This window comes from Mandrillus leucophaeus, unplaced genomic scaffold, assembly GCF_000951045.1.
Source record: "Mandrillus leucophaeus isolate KB7577 unplaced genomic scaffold, Mleu.le_1.0 Scaffold1168, whole genome shotgun sequence".
Taxonomy (NCBI): Eukaryota; Metazoa; Chordata; class Mammalia; order Primates; family Cercopithecidae; genus Mandrillus; species Mandrillus leucophaeus.
Window position 1 is genome coordinate 123,409 of NW_012099965.1, and position 4,647 is coordinate 128,055.

A 4,647-nucleotide genomic window follows, 5' to 3' on the forward strand; every position below is an offset into this window, starting at 1 on the left:
TTGCTCAAGACATTTGGCCAGAGCAGGGCATGGAAGATTCTTTTCAAAAAGTAATACTAAGAAGATTTGAAAAATGTGGACATGAGAACTTACAGTTAAGAAAAGGTTGTAAAAGTGTGGATGAGTGTAAGGTACACAAAGAAGGCTATAATGGACTTAACCAGTGTTTCACAACTACCCAGGGCAAAGTATCTCAATGTGGTAAATATATGAAAGTCTTTTATAAATTTATAAATTTAAACAGATATAAGATAAGACATACTAGAAAGAAACCTTTCAAATGTAAAAATTGTGTCAAATCATTTTGCATGCTTTCACACAAAACCCACCATAAAAGCATTTATACTACAGAGAAGCCATACAAATGTAAAGAATGTAGAAAAACCTTTAATTGGTCCTCAACTCTTACTAATCATAAGAAGCCTCATACTGAAGAAAAGCCCTACAAATGTGAAGAATATGGCAGAGCTTTTAATCGATCCTCAAATTATGCTACACATAAGATAACTCATACTGCAGAGAAACCTTACAAGTGTGAAGAATGTGGCAAAGCATTTAGCCAATCCTCCACACTAACCATACATAAGAGGATACACACTGGAGAGAAACCCTGCAAATGTGAAGAATGTGGTAAAGCATTTAGCCAACCCTCAGCCCTAACCATACATAAGAGGATGCACATTGGAGAGAAACCCTACAAATGTGAAGAATGTGGCAAAGCATTTGTATGGTCCTCAACCCTAACTAGACATAAGAGGCTGCACACGGGAGAGAAACCCTACAAATGTGAAGAATGTGCCAAAGCTTTTAGACAGTTCGGACACCTTACTACACATAGGATAATTCATACCGGAGAGAAACCCTACAAATGTGAAGAATGTGATAAGGCATTTATATGGCCCTCAACCCTAAGTAAACATAAAAGGATTCACACTGGAGAGAAACCCTTCAAATGTGAAGAATGTGGCAAAGCTTTTCATCGATCCTCAAATCTTACTAAACATAAGATAATTCATACTGGAGAGAAGCCTTACAAGTGTGAAGAATGTGGCAAAGCATTTATATGGTCCTCAAACCTTACTGAACATAAGAAAATTCATACTAGAGAGAAACCCTACAAATGTGAAGAATGTGGTAAAGCATTTAGCCGATCCTCAGCCCTAACTACACATAAGAGAATGCACACTGGAGAGAAACCCTACACATGTGAAGAATGTGGCAAAGCTTTTAGCCAATCCTCAACCCTTACTGCACATAAGATAATTCATACTGGAGAGAAACCCTACAAATGTGAAGAATGTGGCAAAGCTTTTATATTGTCCTCAACCCTATCTAAACATAAGAGGATTCACACTGGAGAGAAACCCTACAAATGTGAAGAATGTGGCAAAGCTTTTAGTCAATCCTCAAATCTTAGTACACATAAGATAATTCATACTGGAGAGAAACCTTACAAGTGTGAAGAATGTGGCAAAGCGTTTAATCGATCCTCAAATCTTGCTACGCATAAGATAATTCATAATGGAGAGAAACCTTACAAGTGTGACAAATGTGGTAAATCATTTATCTGGTCCTCAACCCTTTTTAAGCATAAGAGAATTCATACTTGAGAGAAACCTTAAAAAGGGTAAAGCATGTGGGAAAGCATTTATAAGTTTCTCAACCCTTACTGAACATGAGATAATTCATACTAGAGAGAAACCCTACAAATGTGAAGAATGTGGCAAAGCATGTATATGGTCCTCAACGCTAAACATAAGAGGATGCACACTGGAGAGAAACCCTACAAATGTGAAGAATGTGAAAAAGCTTTTAATCCTCAAATCTTACTAAACATTAGATAATTCACACTGGAGAGGAACCTTACAAGTGTGAAGAATATGGGAAAGCTTTTAATCGATTCTCAAATCTTACTACACATAAGATAATTCATACTGCAAATAACCCCTACAAATGTGAAGAATGTGGCAAAGCATATGATCCTCACCCCTAAGTAGACGTAAGAGGATGCACACTGGAGAGAAACCTTACAAATGTGAAAAATGTGGCAAAGCCTTTAAATGTTCCTCAACTCTTACTAAACATAATTCATACTGAAGAGAAACCTTAAAAATGTGAAAAATGTGGCAAAGCCTTTAAGCAGTCTTCAATCCTGAGTAACCATAAGAGAATTCAAACTGGAGAGAAACCCTGCAAATCTGAAGAAATGTGGGAAATCTTTTAACCTGTCTTCAACCTTTATTAAACATAAGATAATTTCATACTGGAGTAAAACCCTACAAATGTGAAGAATGTGGCAAAGTGTTTTTCTAGTCCTCAGCCCTAACTAAACATAAAAAAATTCATGCTGGACAGCAACCCTACAAATGGGAAAAAATTGGCAAAGCCTTTAACCAGTCCTTACATCTCACTACAGATAAGATAACTCATATTGGAGAGAAATCTTACAAGTGTGAATAATATGGAAAGTCTAAAAAAGTCCTCAATTCTTAACAGATATAAGATTATTCATACTGAAGACAAACTGCAGATCTGAAAGATGTGCCAATGCTTTTGACAGCACCTCAAACTTTTCTAAACAAAGAAAATCATGCTCCTGACAAATCCTAGAAATGTGAAGAATGTGACAAAGACTTTAAATGATTGTCAACAATTGATTGTGGGTAAGATAATTCATACTGGAAAAAACTACCACTGTGAACAATGTGGCCAAGCTTCTAACCAATGCTTACAGCTTATTGCACCAGAAAGCGTTTATATTTGAAAACAAATGTACAAATACAGACAAAGTAAAAAAACCATTAATACCTGCTCACATCTTACTCAAAATCAAAGAGTTCATACTAAATAAAAGCATTAAAAGTCTAATTACCATCAAAAGATAAGAACGTATGTCTTTAAAGTGCAGAAGAGTATTTATTTTGAAAAAGCATTACAAATATGAAGAGGGTTGTAATACCTTTACTTGTATCACAGAGCTCATTGTACACATTTTGTACTAGAGGAAAACCCTGAGGCAGTTATTAAAATTTTGTTCAGTATCAGGGAGTTTATATTGAAGAAAACCCTACAAATATGCTGAATTTGGAAAAACATTTTTTCAAAAACTACAAATTATAAAACACCAAAGAGTTCATACTAAAATATATTTTTGCAGATGCATTAAATATGAAAGATGTTCAATCCAAAATTAAGTCTATGTAAATATCAGGGAATAATTCACGGTAGAAATATCTAGGGCACTCAAACTTTAGACATTACACTAAATCAGAGTGCTGAGTGTAGGAAATAATACAAACTAAAGTTCGTGTAAACATTAATTATGTATAACTTTAAAAGAAGTAGAATTTTTTTGGAGAGTTATAATTACATTCAAAGTATACATTTTTTTTGAAAATACAGAATTTTTTAAAAGCGAATAATAATGGAGTTAAACTCTTAAATTACTTCATGCTGTTTCACCATTCCTAGTGTATTCACATGTGAAAACGTGACTAATTGTTGCTGCATAAAAGATATGAGAGATTCTTTTTTATTAGGTAGGCATTATTTATGACCTTTTCTATGGAAAGGTAAGGACCTTAAAATGCAAGATACATGATGAAAATTTAAGTAAAGAGGCTCTTTGGGTTAACATAATATTGAGTTATGCATGAGGTAGGTGTTCAGAGTAATATTTTTCTGCATCATTATGAAAGAAAAACTTTCTTATTTAGTTAACATTAAGTTAGTAATATTGTACTTTTATGGAATAATATACATTATATTTTAAAATTATAAATTATGTGTGAACTTTTTAATTCAGCATTTTTAACATGTTAAATACTATCGTGAATTCATTGAAGCATTATGCCACTAACTTTAACCTATTCCACCTTATTCAGTGGTGTAGGTAAAAGATGGTAACAATACACTATTTGGTAAGATAATGGACTGAGATCTCTAGTAATCTTTTTGCCAGTGGCTTTAAATTGCCAATAAGTTAAAAAATACTGTTCCTATAGGTTAAATTTTATTCTTATTTTTACATTCAAATTTATTTTTCTTAATTTTTGTGGATATGTAATATGTGTATATGTTTATGCCATATATGGCATATTTTGATACAGGCATGTGATATGTAATAATCACATCAGAGGAAATGACATATCCATTACCTCTAGCATTTATTCTTTGTATTACAAGCAATTCAGTTCTTCAGTTTTAGTTACTTTTAAATGTACAATTAAGTTGTTATTGACTACAGGGTCATTTTTATGGTCATAATGAAAATTATATACAAACCCAAGTAAAATCCATATATTTCTGTGTCCTGAATAAATATTTTTTAAAATTTTAATATATTTTTATTTGAACATGTGGCCTCTGGCTGCAAGCATATATGAACTCTTAGTATTGATTTACATGGAATTAAATATACAGATCTATTAGTCTAAAGATAAATCTTAGGTGTAAATAAATTATGTAGTGTGTTTGTGTTAGTGTATGTTTGAAACTATTTTTAGCCAAAAAAAAGTAATATTGGAACAAAATAAATCATTTTAAGAAGGTGTCTAATTTACTAGAGAGAAAACAAAAATTCTCAAAATTACTGAAAGTAAGTCTATGCTCTCTGCTTTGTATTAAATTTATTACCGTATAACTTTT

General features: G+C 32.5%; 1 pseudogene across 1 annotated transcript in view; it reads left to right on the plus strand.

The window, feature by feature from the left end:
• LOC105553537 overlaps positions 1-4,647 on the plus strand; it is a 55,043-nt pseudogene that overhangs the window by 24,613 nt on the left and 25,783 nt on the right. The window contains exon 5 of the transcript XR_001008171.1: positions 176-2,516. The product of XR_001008171.1 is annotated as a zinc finger protein 726-like (transcript). The remainder of the gene's footprint in view (positions 1-175; positions 2,517-4,647) is intronic.